This window comes from Bufo bufo, chromosome 7 (assembly GCF_905171765.1).
Source record: "Bufo bufo chromosome 7, aBufBuf1.1, whole genome shotgun sequence".
Classification (NCBI taxonomy): domain Eukaryota; kingdom Metazoa; phylum Chordata; class Amphibia; order Anura; family Bufonidae; genus Bufo; species Bufo bufo.
The window spans coordinates 222,439,610-222,460,472 of NC_053395.1; the positions used below are offsets into that span (position 1 = coordinate 222,439,610).

The 20,863-nt window shown below is 43.8% G+C and overlaps 1 protein-coding gene across 6 annotated transcripts in view; it reads right to left on the reverse strand.

Annotated features, from left to right (window-relative positions):
* Positions 1-14,053, reverse strand: part of PLCD4 (phospholipase C delta 4) — a 66,435-nt gene extending 52,382 nt beyond the window's left edge. For 5 of the 6 annotated variants that reach the window (XM_040441270.1, XM_040441268.1, XM_040441269.1 and 2 more), the window contains exons 1-2: positions 14,003-14,053; positions 3,184-3,329 (exon numbers count right to left, since the gene is read on the reverse strand). The gene's annotated coding sequence lies outside the window, so the exon portion shown is untranslated. Of the gene's footprint in view, positions 1-3,183; positions 3,330-3,601; positions 3,623-14,002 lie in introns of those variants that run through there. The other variant, XM_040441267.1, reaches the window with a different exon arrangement.
* Positions 14,054-20,863: the final 6,810 nt, after the last annotated feature.

The window sequence follows — 20,863 nt, forward strand, 5'->3', positions numbered from 1 at the left end:
GCCTCCATGTTCAGTGCCAGAGTGTCCCCATGTATAGTGCCAGTCACAATGCCCCCATGTACAGTGCCAGTGTCCCCATGTATAGTGCCAATCACAATGCCCCCATGTACAGTGCCAGTGTCCCCATGTATACTGCCAGTCACAATGCCCCCGTGTACAGTGCCAGAGTGTCCCCATGTATAGTGCCAGTCACAATGCCCCCATGTATAGTGCCAGTCACAATGCCCCTTTGTACAGTGCCAGCGTGTCCCCATGTACAGTGCTAGTCACAATAACCCTGTGTTCAGTGTCAGAGTGTCCCCATGTATAGTGCCAGTCACAATGCCCCCATGTACAGTGCCAGTGTCCCCATGTATATTGCCAATCACAATGCCCCCATGTACAGTGCCAGTGTCCACATGTATAGTGCCAGTCACAATGCCCCCGTGTACAGTGCCAGTGTCCTCATGTATAGTGCCAGTCACAATGCCCCCATGTACAGTGCCAGTGTCCCCATGTATATTGCCAGTCACAATGCCCCTGTGTACAGTGCCAGAGTGTCCCCATGTATAGTGCCAGTCACAATGCCCCCATGTACAGTGCCAGTGTCCCCATGTATAGTGTCAGTCACAATACCCCCGTGTACAGTGCCAGTGTCCCCATGTATAGTGCCAGTCACAATACCCCCGTGTACAGTGCCAGTGTCCCCATGTATAGTGCCAGTCACAATGCCCCCGTGTACAGTGCCAGTGTCCTCATGTATAGTGCCAGTCACAATGCCCCCATGTACAGTGCCAGTGTCCCCATGTATAGTGCCAGTCACAATGCCCCTGTGTACAGTGCCAGAGTGTCCCCATGTATAGTGCCAGTCACAATGCCCCCATTTACAGTGCCAGTGTCCCCATGTATAGTGCCAATCACAATGCCCCCATGTACAGTGCCAGTGTCCCCATGTATACTGCCAGTCACAATACCCCCATGTACAGTGCCAAAGTGTCCCCATGTATAGTGCCAGTCACAATGCCCCTGTGTACAGTGCCAGAGTGTCCCCATGTATAGTGCTAGTCACAATGCCCCCATGTACAGTGCCAGTGTCCCCATGTATAGTGCCAGTCACAATGCCCCGTGTACAGTGCCAGTGTCCTCATGTATAGTGCCAGTCACAATGCCCCCATGTACAGTGCCAGTGTCCCCATGTATAGTGCCAGTCACAATGCCCCTGTGTACAGTGCCAGAGTGTCCCCATGTATAGAGCCAGTCACAATGCCCCCATGTACAGTGCCCATGTCCCCATGTATAGTGCCAATCACAATGCCCCCATGTACAGTGCCAGTGTCCCCATGTATACTGTCAGTCACAATACCCCCATGTACAGTGCCAGAGTGTCCCCATGTATAGTGCCAGTCACAATGCCCCTGTGTACAGTGCCAGGTTGTCCCCATGTATAGTGCCAGTCACAATGCCCCCATGTACAGTGCCAGTGTCCACATGTATAGTGCCAGTCACAATGCCCCCGTGTACAGTGCCAGTGTCCTCATGTATAGTGCCAGTCACAATGCCCCCATGTACAGTGCCAGTGTCCCCATGTATATTGCCAGTCACAATGCCCCTGTGTACAGTGCCAGAGTGTCCCTATGTATAGTGCCAGTCACAATGCCCCCATGTACAGTGCCAGTGTCCCCATGTATAGTGTCAGTCACAATACCCCCGTATACAGTGCCAGTGTCCCCATGTATAGTGCCAGTCACAATACCCCCGTGTACAGTGCCAGTGTCCCCATGTATAGTGCCAGTCACAATGCCCCCGTGTACAGTGCCAGTGTCCTCATGTATAGTGCCAGTCACAATGCCCCCATGTACAGTGCCAGTGTCCCCATGTATAGTGCCAGTCACAATGCCCCTGTGTACAGTGCCAGAGTGTCCCCATGTATAGTGCCAGTCACAATGCCCCCATTTACAGTGCCAGTGTCCCCATGTATAGTGCCAATCACAATGCCCCCATGTACAGTGCCAGAGTGTCCCCATGTATAGTGCCAGTCACAATGCCCCTGTGTACAGTGCCAGAGTGTCCCCATGTATAGTGCCAGTCACAATGCCCCCATGTTCAGTGCCAGAGTGTCCCCATGTATAGTGCCAGTCACAATGCCCCCATGTTCAGTGCCAGAGTGTCCCCATGTATAGTGCCAGTCACAATGCCCCCATGTACAGTGCCAGTGTCCCCATGTATAGTGCCAATCACAATGCCCCCATGTACAGTGCCAGTGTCCCCATGTATACTGCCAGTCACAATGCCCCTGTGTACAGTGCCAGAGTGTCCCCATGTATAGTGCCAGTCACAATGCCCCCATGTATAGTGCCAGTCACAATGCCCCTTTGTACAGTGCCAGCGTGTCCCCATGTACAGTGCTAGTCACAATAACCCTGTGTTCAGTGTCAGAGTGTCCCCATGTATAGTGCCAGTCACAATGCCCCTGTGTACAGTGCCAGAGTGTCCCCATGTATAGTGCCAGTCACAATACCCCCGTGTACAGTGCCAGAGTGTCCCCATGTATAGTGCCAGTCACAATGCCCCCGTGTTCAGTGCCAGTCAGGGTGCAATGCTCTGCTCTTACCTCAGACCTCGGTTACATTTCCAGAATTACTCTCTGATCTTCTACGGGTCGTATCATTACCAATCCTGGTTACGTCTTACTCCCTGTTGACGCCTCCCTGTCCTCTATGATCACCACAATGTGTTTTAAAGAAGACCTCTCCCCTCTCCTGACCTGTCTGTTTTAGTAACTACTTAGCATTGCCCTTGTAATAACAATTCTGAAGCCATTACTTTATTATTCCTGCTAAAAGTTATGAATGAAGGTCCAGAGGGGGGTGTCCCTGCACCGTCTGCCCCTCGCAGCACTGATTGGATAGGACAGTTCTGGACCTTCATTGCAAATGGCTTGAATTTCATTCATAACTTCTAGAAGGAATAATAGAGGAATGACACAACATTGAGCCATAGCAATAGATGCTACAGAATTGTTATTACACGGGGAATGCAAGTAGTTACTAAAACATACATGTCAGGTGACATCTGTCCTTATATTTCCAGTGCTGAGACCCTGCGGAGACGTTTCCATCGTATGTGACTGATATGGTCGGCTCCTCCTATTAGAAGCTGCAGGTTTAGTGGCCCCGGTGTCTGTGGGACGCGGCACACACTGACCTGACAGACGGGGAGCTGGCTTCTTCCCAGGTTTCAGGACTCCGTCTGGATCATGTATCCAACACGCGGAGGCTAATGAGCTTTCTGCATGGCGTCCGCCTTTGTCTCGCATTTAATTAGGATGGGTCTTGGTAGAGCGTGTCTTCCTGGGGAAGGAGAGCAACATGTTCAGCGCGGAAAAGTCACATCCTGCTGGGAGCTGCACGGAGGAGGGTACCCCGACCCGATGAGTGACGGCCGCGCCGCGCTCTTACAGGGTTACACAGTAACATAGAAGTCCATGGAAAGGCGGCTCCAGTTTCAGCCTCACAAGATGTGAAAACACTCAAGTAGCTGCACACACTGTGACGGAGCCATCTCCCACCACACGAGCCCCAGGAGGATGGCAGCGGGCGCTGAACCATTATATATATCATACCTATCACTGTGACGCTGACCACAGAGACGAGCGGCGGCACTGCTTATCTCTACTGCAGGAATGGTCTACGGATCACTATTGCAGGAACTTCCTTCTCCTGTGCCAACCACCTCAGCTGCTGCAGAACCTCATAATAACACCTCACCTGCTGCAGAACCTCATAATACACACCTCAGCTGCTGCAGAACCTCATAATAACACCTCACCTGCTGCAGAACCTCATAATACACACCTCAGCTGCTGCAGAACCTCCTAATACACAACTCAGCTGCTGCAGAACCTCCTAATACACCTCAGCTGCTGCAGAACCTCCTAATACACCTCAGCTGCTGCAGAACCTAATAATACACACCTCAGCTGCTGCAGAACCTGATAATACACACCTCAGCTGCTGCAGAACCTGATAATACACACCTCAGCTGCTGCAGAACCTGATAATACACACCTCAGCTGCTGCAGAACCTAATAATACACACCTCAGCTGCTGCAGAACCTGATAATACACACCTCAGCTGCTGCAGAACCTAATAATACACACCTCAGCTGCTGCAGAACCTAATAATACACACCTCAGCTGCTGCAGAACCTGATAATACACACCTCAGCTGCTGCAGAACTTCCTAACACACACGTCAGCTGCTGCAGAACCTCCTAATACACATCTCAGCTGCTGCAGAACCTCATAATACACCTCAGCTGCTGCAGAACCTCCTAATACACACCTCAGCTGCTGCAGAACTTCATAATACACACCTCAGCTGCTGCAAAACCTCATAATACACACCTCAGCTGCTGCAGAACATCATAATATACGTCCCAGCTGCTGCAGAACATCATAATCCATGTCTCAGCTGCTGCAGAACATCATAATACATGCTTTAGCTGCTGCAGAACCTCATAATACACACCTCAGCTGCTGCAGAACGTAATAATACACGTCTCAGCTGCTGCAGAACATCATAAAACATGCTTTAGCTGCTGCAGAACCTCATAATACACACCTCAGCTGCTGCAGAACCTCCTAATACACACCTCAGCTGCTGCAGAACCTCATAATACACACCTCAGCTGCTGCAGAACATCATAATAGACACCTCAGCTGCTGCAGAACATCATAATACACGTCTCAGCTGCTGCAAAACCTCACATACAATCCTCAGATACTGGAGAACATCAGCTGAGATGGGTATTAGGGCTTACGTTCTATTTTTTTGCGGTGCGAGGCACGGAGAGAGACCCCAGGTTAGTGCTCCGTAGTGCTTCCCTGGGGTTCCGTGCCTCCATTCTGCACCTTCCGAGTTCAGAACCATTCAAGTGAACAGGTCCGCCTCTGTGATGCGGTGTGCACATGGCCGGTCTATGAGGCATCATAAGGCGCTGCCCCACCATTGTCCAGGGTCCTGATCCTGGATGATAATGTAACAGTAAAATACTCCATGACATTACTCTTTAATTAATCCTATGTTGTGTGATACTGTCTGCTGAGCCACTGTATCTAAGCCAGTAATGTGTTATACTGTCTGCTAAGTCACTGTATCTAAGCCAGTAATGTGTGATACTGTTTGCTGAGCTGCTGTATCTAAACCAGTAATGTGTGATACTGTCTGCTGAGCCACTGTATCTAAGCAAGTCATATGTGATACTGTCTGCTGAGCCACTGTATCTAAACCAGTCATATGTGATACTGTCTGCTGAGCCACTGTATCTAAGCCAGTAATGTGTGATACTGTCTGCTGAGCCACTGTATCTAAACCAGTCATGTGTGATACTGTCTGCTGAACTGGTGTATCTAAGCTTCTCATGTGTGATACAGTCTCATAGAACCACAGGACACTACATGTGGGTGTCGGGCTGTATATCTGGTTAGTGATGACACACGATCAGTACATTATATGGCAGCAGCCGGTAGCGGAGTATTATCATCAGCCTCCTCTAACGTGTCAGCCGGATGGGGGGAGTAGTAGTCTCGGCACTCTCCAGGATCTGACCTGAGTGCTATCGACCATCATTCATTTCTCCGCACAGGAGATCAATACTTTCTGGGACCATTTGCATAATGTAAGGCGCCATATCTGCAGCTTTAAAAATAGTTGCAGAGAGAAATAAATGGATTGTGGCCGCCCTGGTGAAGGAACAGGCAGTGCCAAACCGTCACCTAAAATATCTGCCGCCTCATAGTACACATGGAATCAGGGATGGGGAAAGAAATGTCCCCATGGGGCCCACATCGCCTGGCAGGGGCCAAATACAAATCCCTGCAGCATTGGCACCAAGAGACTTGAGAACCCAGGCTCTTTTATGGGTAGTATATTGCGGTAATATTCGGACGCTGTATGGTGATATTATTCTGGTACTTCCTGTTGATATAATTTGGATATTGGAAATTTTACAGTGATATTAGGACAGTATATGGCGGCACTACATGGTGGTATCATTGGTGTGCTGTATGTTGATATTAGTTAGATATTATGTATCACAGTAACTTGATCACTGTATGGCAGTATTATATTGGAACCAGTATCTGGGCACTTTGTGGCAGTATTATTTGAACACAATACAGTAGCATTGGTGTAGTGTATGTTAATATTAGCTAGATGTTGTGCAGGACGGTTATTTAAGCACTGTATGGCAGTACTATTTGGTAACTTTATGGGACCAGTCTTATTTGGACACACTACAGTACTATTTGGGTTCTCTGGGTTGTTATTATTTGGACACTATATGGTGGTATTATTTTCATACTGTATGCACTGTGGGGGGCATTTTTCAACCCCTGTAAGCCACAAAACTGTGGTCAAAAGTCATAAAATGTATCGCATGTCACGCCTGCACATAATTTTGTGACTTCTTTATGACTTTTTGGGTGTTTGGAGTCCACGCTTCCAAAATCTGGGCACGGATTGGATGGTGCAGGGGCAGCCGTAGCCGGCATGGCACATTCATTATAATCCACGCCAGGAAACTGGCATATAACGGTAATCTACACTAGATCCCTCGCTGCTGTAGATTTCTATTTTGGCGCACCGACCGTCACAGGTGCGCCACCATTATGAAGAGGTGTATGCCTCTTACTAATTGCGCCACATCTGACACCAGCGGGATATAGATTAAGACCGGCGTATAATAATATCTCTCCGTATGGTCTCATGCACACGACCGTTGTTTTGGTCCGCATCCGAGCCGCAGGTTTTGCGGCTTGGATGCGGACCCACCCACTTCAATGGGGCCACAAAAGATCCGTTGCTCCGTTCCGTGGTCCGCAAAAAAAGCATAACCTGTCCTATTCTTGTCCGTTTTGCGGACAAGAATAGGCAGTTATATTAAAGGCTGTCCGTGCCGTTCTGCAAATTGCGGAACGCACACGGACGCCATCCGTGTTTTGTGGATCCGCAATTAGCAGACCGCAAAACACACAACGGCCTATGTCTGAATATTATTTGCGTGATGTATGATACAGTTCTATGTGTAGTGCACAGTGGTAGTACGTGTACACTATAATGCACTACTATATGGGTACTTTACATCAGTCATGATTGGACACATTATGGCAGTATTATTTCTGGAAAATATGGCAATATTATTATAGCATTTTATTTTGCTATTATTTTGGCACTGTATGGCGGTGTTATTTTTGTATGTCAGTCTTATTATGGCATCTTATTTAGGTGCTGTATGACAGTATTATTTTTGGAAGTATGGCAGCATTATGATAGCATCCTTTTTTGGTATTAGTCTGGCACTGTATGGCAGTATTATTTTGGAAAGTATGGCAGCATTATTATAGCATCTTATTTTGGTATTAGTCTGGCACTGTATGGCAGTATTATTTTGGGAAAGTATGGCAGCGTTATTATAGCATCTTATTTTGGTATTATTCTGGCCCTGTGTGGCAGTATTATTTTGGGAAAGTATGGCAGCGTTATTAAAGCATCTTATTTTGGTATTATTCTGGCACTGTATGGCAGTAATATTTTGGGAAAGTATGGCAGCGTTATTATAGCATCTTATTTTGCTATTATTCTGGCCCTGTGTGGCAGTATTATTTTCGGAAAGTATGGCAGTGTTATTATAGCATCTTATTTTGGTATTATTCTGGCCCTGTGTGGCAGTATTATTTTGGGAAAGTATGGCAGCGTTATTATAGCATCTTATTTTGGTATTATTCTGGCCCTGTGTGGCAGTATTATTTTGGGAAAGTATGGCAGCGTTATTATAGCATCTTATTTTGGTATTATTCTGGCCCTGTGTGGCAGTATTATTTTGGGAAAGTATGGCAGTGTTATTATAGCATCTTATTTTGGTATTATTCTGGCCCTGTGTGGCAGTATTATTTTGGGAAAGTATGGCAGTGTTATTATAGCATCTTATTTTGGTATTATTCTGGCCCTGTGTGGCAGTATTATTTTCGGAAAGTATGGCAGTGTTATTATAGCATCTTATTTTGGTATTATTCTGGCCCTGTGTGGCAGTAATATTTTGGGAAAGTATGGCAGTGTTATTTTAAGCTGTATAGGCACAGTGCACATTTGGTATTCCTTAACTAAATCCTGGGGAGAAGTATAAAAGAGAGCGAGATCTGCAGGTCTCTGAGTCACAGACGCTTTGGGGAAGATTTATTGCTGCAGTTTTCTAGCGTAATTTAATTAAAAGTAAAAGGCGGTGGCGGAGGGAGCGCGGTCGTCCAGTCATACAGAACTGGACTCCACAAATAAATAGTAATAGAGTAAATGTAAAAAATGCCACATCAGTCACATGCAGCACTATGGGGCCTCATGCACACGAACGTATTTTCATTCCGTGTCCGTTCCGGTTTATTTGCGGACTGTATACGGAACCATTCATTTCAATGGGTCCGCAAAAAAAAGGGAAGGTACTCCGTGTGCATTCCGTTTCCGTATGTCCGTATTTCCGTTCCGCAAAAAAATAAAACATTACGGACAAGGATAGGACTGTTCTATTAGGGTCCAGCTGTTCTGTTCCGCAAAATACGGAATGCACACGAACGTCATCCGTGTTTTCTGGGGATTCGTTTTTTTTGGCAGACCGCAAAATACATACGGTCGTGTGCATGAGGCCTGAGGCGTACGCCGAGTGAAAAGGCACCGCTTTATTACACCTAATGTACTGCTATGGGGTCGTATGTACATATGTGATGTCATAGCGATGGCAACATGTGCAGCAGTGTTGGATTTTGATACGATAATTGCATCAAACCTGCTGAATACCGTCCTCTTGTTTACTTTTACCACCGCTAACCGATCGCCCTAGGGTTGGTGTTGTGATCTCATCCATACTTTATGCAGCTGATGCAGAAGATTTGGATTAATTAGCAAATTAACTTGTCTGGGCAAAGCAGAAAATGGATTTTGCAAAGTCTTGTACCTTCCTTTTAATGCATTTCTCTTCCAGCATCGCGGTGAGGCCACGCGGTTTTAACACAAACTAGCGCAGTTTCCAAATTGATTTAACAGTACAATGCAGGAAAACAGCCGCTATACAGTGGGTTTACACATACATTGCTGTTTTTTTTGCGCATTTGTGGCATTTTTGTTTGTTTTTTTGCTGTTGCTTTTTGCCTAGTTTTTTAGTCAAAAAATGCCAGCTCCAGATGTTACATGAAGGTCTACGGAAACATTAAAGGCAGGACACACAGGTACGGTTTTGTAGTGCTGTTTTTGTGTTAATGGCGTGTATTTCAAATTGCAGCATTTTCTGGGTCTGCTGTTTTTCTGCCATAGACCTCAACAGTTTTTGATTTTAGATTTTTTTTGCAAAAAAATCCACATTCAGTGTGTGTAGTGTGTGCATTTTTTTTTAGCCATATTTTTTCCCATACTGCTTTATAAAGATGGGGGAGGGGTCACATACTTTATGCTAAATAAAATACTAGCTTTGCAAAAAAAAATCCATTAAAAATACATGTACTTGTAAATGTCATTAAAAAATATGTGAATGTTAATAAATGTAATTATTAGGCCCTAGTAACTAGCGGACACAGCGTAAAACCGGCCGTGTGACAACATTTAATCACACGTCCACATAAAAAAAAAAAAAGGGGAATAGTCGCAAGTTCCTTAGCACCCTCCCCCCCTAAAAAAAAAAATGCAAAACTACAAAAACACTCACGTTTTTTACGATTTTTTTTGGGTCAAAAAAATGACCCTTTGGCTGCTTTCTGACAGGTGTTTTTAGTGCCCGCATTATTAGTGCCAAACACCCATGGGCTTTTAGGTTTTACTACCAGTTGGGAAAGCATGCTAAAAACAAGGATTTGGGGGTAGTTGTGGGGGCACTTAGATGGGGGCAGATAGAAACCAGCCCGGCCATCAGCGGAGGGAAGCTGCAGCCGGCCATACGTTTCCCGTGCAGCACCGCCCTTCAAATGAATGGTCGACCACATAATAGAGGATGAGCCCAGCCTGCCAGAGGGACCTGTTCGCAGCTAACTGCTCTGGCTTAGGGCTCATGCACATGGCCGCAGATTGCGGATCCGCAAATCATGGCTACCGGCCGTGTGCATTCCGCATTTTGCAGAACAGGATGTCCGTCCGGCCCTAATAGAACGGTCCTATCCTTGTCTGTTATACGAACGAGAATAGGACATGTTTTATTTACTTTTTTGGCGGGTGCCGCGGAACGGACATACAGTCAAAATGTGGATCGGAAGCGGACCAAAAATACATTCATGTGCATGAGCCCTAAAGTGAGGGGCCCCCGTGAAGAGGACCCCCTCAGACCCCTCTAGTTTCTTATTGCACATTCTCCCATTGAATTTACTGTGGCTTTCCAGCTGTTGCAAAACTACAACTCCCATCATGCCCTGACAGCCAGCAGCTGCGCAGTCCTATTGCTTTAGAGCAGGATTCAGCAGCCTTCGGCACGCCGGCTGTTGTGCAACTATAACTCCCAGCATGCCTGCCTGCTCAGCTGTTCTCAGAAATCCCATAGAAGAGAATGAAGGATGCTGGGAGTTGTTATAGTTTTACAACAGCTGGAGTGCCGGAGGCTGCGTCTGAATTCCCGGACCGCGCCTTCCTTTAAATAAGGGAATCTGATTAGTAACGATTGCAGGAAGCATAGAGATGTACGGGAGCTGTCAGCTGCATGAAGAATGGCCACGATTTCTCCTCCCGTTACTCATGCCTCCATTATAAGTCGCATCCAGTGCAATATTCCGCCATAGAGTAAATCACGGCCATATAAATCACTTACACTAGGAAGCCGCCATTGTAAATGAATGGGGTCAGATCTGTAGTCAGATAATACAATTACCCGGCATCTGCGAGCAGTTTACTGAGGCTCATCTATAATACTACCGTACAGAACATTGGGTACTGACAGAAAACTGGTACGGAAATACTCTGGAGCCTGGCACAAAGGATGGCAGAGTAAGCTCCGCCCCCTTCAGCAGCCATGTATCAATACAAGAATACATTGTAACGATTTCTGATTCTATCTGTTTCTACAATGTATAATGATCACTGCAGAGCTCTGCTGTTACTTTGTGCTTCAATGCCTCAATGTTTTCAAGATCTCTGCTAGTTGTCAGTGAATGAGACCTGTCATGTTTACATAAAATGTCCCACAATAGGCACTATTGACACCAGACAGACTTCAGTTCTTTCGAGGCGTCCGTCGTTTTGCACAGTGCGCTATTCTCCATGTCGACTATGGGAGGGGAATGGACCCTAAATCACTGTCTAAGGCCTCATGCACATGACCGTATGTATTTTGTGGTCCGCTAAACACGGATCTGCAAAAAATACGGAAGACGTCCGCGTGCATTCCGTATTTTGCGGAACGGAACAGCTGGCCCCTAATAGAACAGTCCTATTCGTGTCCGTAATGCGGACGGTAATAGGACGTGTTCTATTTTTCTGCGGAACGGACGTACAGAAACGGAGTGCATACGGAGTAACTTCCGTTTTTTTGCAGACCCATTGAAATAAATGGTTCCGCATATGGTCTGCAAAAAAAAACCTGAACGGTCACGGAAGTAAAATACGTTAGTGTGCATGAGACCTAACAGTTGGCCCCCACTCAAAATGGGGGCTTAGCAGGTGTCCCCTCTTTTTCTGACCTCCATAGGACCTAACGGCTTTACACTTGTGTTCTGTGCAGTGTGGAAACACAATGTCCTGTTGCTATCTGGAAACCATCAGCAAGTTGCTGTTCTTGTGCTCTTAATTAATGTAACGTAATGGGTTTAACTGGCTGAGGGTATGATTGGCTTATTAACCCCTTAATCCCTGCAACCAGTAGCCACTGTTAATGCTTTAGGGTGGATTACTCTGGGATCTGCACCGGGACCACAGTTTTTATGCTGCCTCTTCATGTTAGGGCTCATGCACGGGGCCGTGGCCATAATTGTGTCCCGCAAACAGCTTGAATGGGTCCACAATACGGAAAGTAGGTGTGGAACAGAGGCAAGCACCCCACGGAAGCACTACGGAGTGTTCTATTTTTTTGCAGTGCGGACGGATCACGGACCCATTTAAGTTGAATGGGTCTGGATCCGTCCCGACAGCCGCACGGATGGTGCAGATTGCGGTCCCCAATGCACGAAACGGCCTAACAATGGCCGTGTGAATGAGCCCTTATACTCACAGGATGCCGGGAAGCTGAGATATAAGGAGCTGTTTGCTAGGGTCCTCACACTATAGATATCCACATGCTACAAGGAGAGTTAAGACCTCAGCAAACAGCTCCTCATAGCTCAGCTTTCAGTATTTCTGTGATTATGACATGGAAGAATATTAATTTGAAGTTCTTGGTGTTAAGTTAGGATTTAAAGGGGTTCTCCGGGCTACAGACATCGATGGCCTATCCTCTGGATAGTTCATCAATATCAGATCGATGGGGGGTCTCAACACCCAACCCCCCTACAATCAGCTGTTTCGGGCTAGCACTGCTTTAGAGTCTATACAGTGAGTACAGCCTTCAGCATCCGCTCTGTTTCCCGAGAAAAGTTCATCAATATCTTTAGCCCGAAGAACCCCTTTAAGTACCATAACAGCAGCTCTACTTAGGACCCACAATAAATTTAGGACCTCTCCCATCTGAACAGGGGGGCACTTACTCTGCTAGGAGGTATAGGAGAGGGAAATACTGGGTCAGTGGCAAACAGAGGGCAGCAAACTGAAGAGAACTACAATATCCAGCATGAAATTGCTCATCAAGTACTCTTTGCATTATTCATTCCAGGAACAGTGGGGCACATTTACTAAAAAAATAAATAAAAAACTGGCGTATTGGCAAAGTCTGTCTTCAATTTGCGCCTCATTTATTATCCCTTAATAAATCTGGTTTCTCTAATTTGGTTTAAGCCTGACCTCTAGTGGTCATTTTCTTGTAAGACAGATTCAGATTCACTAAACTGGTCTAATTAGTGTGCGCATGAAAATGTGGCGCCAGTGATCTGAAATTAGGCGCACATCTCCATGAAAGAATGCAAATTGTGGCGCAACTCGCCACCTCAAAACAGAGGCAGAAAAGTGCGCCAGCCCTAGAGTGGAGGAGAAATTAGACCGATTTTATGACGAAATCTGGGGCTAAATAAGGCGCACCTACATAAATAGGACAGAAATAAGGCGCAAAAGATAGAATACTTCTGATTTTGTTTTAAAACTCAAAATAGGTGCAGCAGGCGCAAAAACAGTTGGTAAATAAGACTGAAAAAATAAGAGTATTTTTACTCGTGAAAACAGACGGCAAAACTTTTGTGAATGTGTCCCAGTGTCCTGTTGCTGCTGTATCTAAGCCTATCATGTGTGATACTGTCTCCTGAGCCCAGTGTATCTAAGCCTATCATGTGTGATACTGTCTCCTGAGCCCAGTGTATCTAAGCCTATCATGTGTGATACTGTCTCCTGAGCCCAGTGTATCTAAGCCTATCATGTGTGATACTGTCTCCTGAGCCCAGTGTATCTAAGCCTATCATGTGCGATACTGTCTCCTGAGCCCAGTGTATCTAAGCCTGTGCGATACTGTCTCAGAGACTCTGGCACACAAGTACAGACATTTTTTACGCAGATACAGGGCACATTTCCAGGATGAAACCTTTAAGGCGGGTAGATTAGGGGCGGTTGGCATCTCTCTATTCCTGGGCAGCTTACAGATCATGCCCCCGGATAAACCTCTTATCTTCCTGTAACCCAGATACCAGCAGACCTGGTACCAATCCTGCATCTGGATCCCGGATTCTGCCTCTCCTCCAGGCTCTGTCCTGAGCACAGTCAGACCCCCTGGTGCTGAGGAGACCCTGCAGATACCAGATACAGCACCAAGTACATCACTGGAAGCATCTGTTCTACACGTGGGGGTATATACTGTGCTTAGTGCCACAGGATCTGTATAGTAATGCAGTTACCCTGTAGTATGGGCAGTGCCCGGGTACCATACCTGTGCCAGGCACATGTCCGCAGCAGCTCCTCTCAGTGCAGCGTCTTGTACTCTCCTGTGCAGAGTGAGTGGAAGTGAAGGACACCACATATTAATAGCTGCTGTCCCAGCCCTGCCCATTCTGCGATCCCTATCCATTCTTAAAGAGGCACTCTCAAGTGTCAGCAGCTCCTGGCACATCATGTCCTCCCCCTGCTCCAGGTCACACAGGATAAGATGCACCATTAGAGGAGCAGACGTAAGAAGAAGAGCATTTCCATCTTAAATTACTGATATACCTGCTGTTGGGAAAGCTGGAGGGGGGAAGGGGGGCTGCCAATATAGAGGGCGCTGAAGTCATCACCCAGCTTTCCCAGTCTTCAGAATATAAGTGCAAGGGATAATGCACACAGTGATGTCAAAGTACAAGGATAATGCACACAGTGATGTCAAAGTACAAGGATAATGCATACAGTGATGTCACAGTACAAGGATAATAAACACAGTGATGTCACAGCACAGAGATAATAAACACAGTGATGTCACAGTACAAGGATAATAAACACAGTGATGTCACAGCACAGAGATAATAAACACAGTGATGTCACAGTACAGAGATAATAAACACAGTGATGTCACAGTACAGAGATAATACACACAGTGATGTCACAGTACAGGGATAATATACACAGTGATGTCACAGCACAGAGATAATAAACACAGTGATGTCACAGTACAGAGATAATAAACACAGTGATGTCACAGTACAGAGATAATAAACACAGTGATGTCACAGTACAGAGATAATACACACAGTGATGTCACAGTACAGGGATAATATACACAGTGATGTCACAGTACAGAGATAATAAACACAGTGATGTCACAGTACAGAGATAATACACACAGTGATGTCACAGTACAGGGATAATAAACACAGTGATGTCACAGTACAGAGATAATAAACACAGTGATGTCACAGTACAGAGATAATACACACAGTGATGTCACAGTACAGAGATAATAAACACAGTGATGTCACAGTACAGGGATAATAAACACAGTGATGTCACAGTACAGGGATAATAAACACAGTGATGTCACAGTACAAGGATAATAAACACAGTGATGTCACAGCACAGAGATAATAAACACAGTGATGTCACAGCACAGAGGTAATAAACACAGTGATGTCACAGTACAGAGATAATAAACACAGTGATGTCACAGTACAGAGATAATACACACAGTGATGTCACAGTACAGAGATAATAAACACAGTGATGTCACAGTACAGGGATAATAAACACAGTGATGTCACAGTACATGGATAATAAACACAGTGATGTCACAGTACAGAGATAATATACACAGTGATGTCACAGTACAGAGATAATAAACACAGTTATGTCACAGTACAGGGATAATAAACACAGTGATGTCACAGTACAAGGATAATAAACACAGTGATGTCACAGCACAGAGATAATAAACACAGTGATGTCACAGCACAGAGGTAATAAACACAGTGATGTCGCAGTACAGAGATAATAAACACAGTGATGTCACAGTACAGAGATAATAAACACAGTGATGTCACAGTACAGAGATAATACACACAGTGATGTCACAGTACAGAGATAATATACACAGTGATGTCACAGTACAGAGATAATAAACACAGTGATGTCACAGTACAGAGATAATACACACAGTGATGTCACAGTACAGGGATAATAAACACAGTGATGTCACAGTACAGAGATAATAAACACAGTGATGTCACAGTACAGAGATAATAAACACAGTGATGTCACAGTACAGAGATAATACACACAGTGATGTCATAGTACAGAGATAATAAACACAGTGATGTCACAGTACAGGGATAATAAACACAGTGATGTCACAGTACAGAGATAATAAACACAGTGATGTCACAGTACAGGGATAATATACACAGTGATGTCACAGTACAGAGATAATAAACACAGTGATGTCACAGTACAGAGATAATAAACACAGTGATGTCACAGTACAGGGATAATAAACACAGTGATGTCACAGTACAGAGATAATAAACACAGTGATGTCACAGTACAGGGATAATATACACAGTGATGTCACAGTACAGAGATAATAAACACAGTGATGTCACAGTACAGAGATAATAAACACAGTGATGTCACAGTACAGGGATAATAAACACAGTGATGTCACAGTACAGGGATAATAAACACCGTGATGTCACAGTACAGAGATAATAAACACAGTGATGTCACAGTACAGAGATAATACACACAGTGATGTCACAGTACAGGGATAATAAACACAGTGATGTCACAGTACAGAGATAATAAACACAGTGATGTCACAGTACAGAGATAATAAACACAGTGATGTCACAGTACAGGGATAATAAACACAGTGATGTCACAGTACAGAGATAATAAACACAGTGATGTCACAGTACAGGGATAATAAACACAGTGATGTCACAGTACAGAGATAATAAACACAGTGATGTCACAGTACAGGGATAATAAACACAGTGATGTCACAGCACAGGGATAATAAACACAGTGATGTCACAGTACAGAGATAATAAACACAGTGATGTCACAGTACAGAGATAATACACACAGTGATGTCACAGTACAGGGATAATAAACACAGTGATGTCACAGTACAGAGATAATAAACACAGTGATGTCACAGTACAGAGATAATAAACACAGTGATGTCACAGTACAGGGATAATAAACACAGTGATGTCACAGTACAGGGATAATAAACACAGTGATGTCACAGTACAGGGATAATAAACACAGTGATGTCACAGTACAGGGATAATAAACACAGAGATGTCACAGTACAGAGATAATAAACACAGTGATGTCACAGTACAGAGATAATAAACACAGTGATGTCACAGTACAGAGATAATAAACACAGTGATGTCACAGTACAGGGATAATAAACACAGTGATGTCACAGTACAGGGATAATAAACACAGTGATGTCACAGTACAGAAATAATAAACACAGTGATGTCACAGTACAGAGATAATAAACACAGTGATGTCACAGTACAGGAATAATAAACACAGTGATGTCACAGTACAGGGATAATAAACACATTGATGTCACAGTACAGGGATAATAAACACAGTGATGTCACAGTACAGGGATAATAAACACAGTGATGTCACAGTACAGAGATAATAAACACAGTGATGTCACAGTACAGAGATAATAAACACAGTGATGTCACAGTACAGAAATAATAAACACAGTGATGTCACAGTACAGAGATAATAAACACAGTGATGTCACAGTACAGGGATAATAAACACAGTGATGTCACAGTACAAAGATAATAAACACAGTGATGTCACAGTACAGGGATAATAAACACAGTGATGTCACAGTACAGGGATAATGCACACAGTGATGTCACAGTACAGGGATAATACACACAGTGATGTCACAGTACAGGGATAATAAACACAGTGATGTCACAGTACAGAGATAATAAACACAGTGATGTCACAGTACAGGGATAATAAACACAGTGATGTCACAGTACAGGGATAATAAACACAGTGATGTCACAGTACAGGGATAATAAACACAGTGATGTCACAGTACAGGGATAATAAACACAGTGATGTCACAGTACAGGGATAATAAACACAGTGATGTCACAGTACAGGGATAATAAACACAGTGATGTCACAGTACAGAGACAATAAACACAGTGATGTCACAGTACAGAGATAATAAACACAGTGATGTCACAGTACAGGGATAATAAACACAGTGATGTCACAGTACAGAGATAATAAACACAGTGATGTCACAGTACAGAGATAATAAACACAGTGATGTCACAGTACAGGGATAATAAACACAGTGATGTCACAGTACAGGGATAATAAACACAGTGATGTCACAGTACAGGGATAATAAACACAGTGATGTCACAGTACAGGGATAATAAACACAGTGATGTCACAGTACAGGGATAATAAACACAGTGATGTCACAGTACAGAGACAATAAACACAGTGATGTCACAGTACAGAGATAATAAACACAGTAATGTCACAGTACAGGGATAATAAACACAGTGATGTCACAGTACAGAGATAATAAACACATTGATGTCACAGTACAGAGATAATAAACACAGTGATGCCATAGTACAGAGATAATAAACACAGCGATGTCACAGTACAGAGATAATAAACACATTGATGTCACAGTACAGGGATAATAAACACAGTGATGTCACAGTACAGAGATAATAAACACAGTGATGTCACAGTACAGAGATAATACACACAGTGATGTCACAGTACAGAGATAATAAACACAGTGATGTCACAGTATAGAGATAATAAACACAGTGATGTCACAGTACAGAGATAATAAACGCAGTGATGTCACAGTACAGAGATAATAAACGCAGTGATGTCACAGTACAGAGATAATAAACGCAGTGATGTCACAGTACAGAGATAATAAACACAGTGATGTCACAGTACAGAGACAATAAACACAGTGATGTCACAGTACAGAGATAATAAACACAGTAATGTCACAGTACAGGGATAATAAACACAGTGATGTCACAGTACAGAGATAATAAACACAGTGATGTCACAGTACAGAGATAATAAACACAGTGATGTCACAGTACAGGGATAATAAACACAGTGATGTCACAGTACAGGGATAATAAACACAGTGATGTCACAGTACAGGGATAATAAACACAGTGATGTCACAGTACAGGGATAATAAACACAGTGATGTCACAGTACAGAGACAATAAACACAGTGATGTCACAGTACAGAGATAATAAACACAGTAATGTCACAGTACAGGGATAATAAACACAGTGATGTCACAGTACAGAGATAATAAACACATTGATGTCACAGTACAGAGATAATAAACACAGTGATGCCATAGTACAGAGATAATAAACACAGCGATGTCACAGTACAGAGATAATAAACACATTGATGTCACAGTACAGGGATAATAAACACAGTGATGTCACAGTACAGAGATAATAAACACAGTGATGTCACAGTACAGAGATAATACACACAGTGATGTCACAGTACAGAGATAATAAACACAGTGATGTCACAGTATAGAGATAATAAACACAGTGATGTCACAGTACAGAGATAATAAACGCAGTGATGTCACAGTACAGAGATAATAAACGCAGTGATGTCACAGTACAGAGATAATAAACACAGTGATGTCACAGTACAGAGATAATAAAAACGGTGAAGTCACCATACACATAAATATCTTTATTAGGTAAATTCCTTTAAAAAATCTTTACTAAAAAACTGAAGAAAGATGGTTTACAAGATCATATTTCTCTTAGGGACGATAATGATGGTCATCCAGCTTTCCCAGACACAGATAAAACAAAGAAACTGTATCTACAGTACAGAAGAAGACAACTCAAGGATTTATATTCACTGGGATTATTTTATTGAATTCATCCAGTTGATGTCAGTCACAGTTTATTTATACAGCTGGGGATAAGTGCCCACATGGAATGGAGTGTTTTTCCAGATAGATTCATCCTGAGTTACATCCTGTATTATACTGCAGAGCTGCACTCACTATTCTGCTGGTGCAGTCACTGTGTACATACATTACTTATCCTGTACTGATCCTGAGTTACATCCTGTATTATACTCCAGAGCTGCACTCACTATTCTGCTGGTGCAGTCACTGTGTACATACATTACATTACTTATCCTGTACTGATCCTGAGCTACATCCTGTATTATACTCCAGAGCTGTACTCACTATTCTGCTGTGCAGTCACTGTGTGCATACAATACTTATCCTGTACTGATCCTGAGTTATATCCTGTATTATACTCCAGAGCTGCACTCACTATTCTGCTGGTGCAGTCACTGTGTACATACATTACTTATCCTGTACTGATCCTGAGTTACATCCTGTATTATACTCCAGAGCTGCACTCACTATTCTGCTGGTGCAGTTACTGTGTACATACATTACTTATACTGTACTGATCCTGAGTTTTACAGCAAGACACGGAGGCTTCGTATTGCTTACTCCTTCTTTACTTCCACCAATAGCAGCAAAGGAGAAATTACCATAATCATAACAACAATGGACCCTCCCCTAACAGATCCTATAATAAGCAGTGTCCTCTTTATATCTTCCTCTTTCTTTGCTGCTCCACCAAAGCTAAGTGATCTACAGTCATGTGAAAAAATTAGGACACCCTTTGAAAGCATGTGGTTTTTTGTAACATTTTTAATAAATGGTTATTTCATCTCCGTTTCAACAATACAGAGAGATTAAAGTAATCCGACTAAACAAAGAAAACTGAAGAAAAGTCTTTTCAAGATCTTCTGTAAATGTCATTCTACAAAAATGCCTATTCTAACTGAGGAAAAAGATAGGACACCCTTGCCCCTAATAGCGAGTGTTACCTCCTTTGGCTGAAATAACTGCAGTGAGACGGTTCTTGTAGCCATCTACCAGTCTTCGACATCGGTCTGAGGAAATTTTACCCCACTCCTCAATGCAGAACTTTTTCAGCTGTGAGATGTTTGAGGGGTTTCTTGCACGTACAGCCCTTTTCAAGTCACCCCACAGCATCTCAATGGGATTCAAATCTGGACTTTGACTTGGCCATTCCAGGACTCTCCATTTCTTCTTTTTCAGCCAATCTTTGGTTGATTTACTAGTATGTTTTGGGTCATTGTCATGTTGCATGGTCCAGTTCCGCTTCAGCTTTAATTTTCTAACTGATGGTCTCACATGTTCTTCAAGCACCTTCTGATACACAGTAGAATTCATCGTGG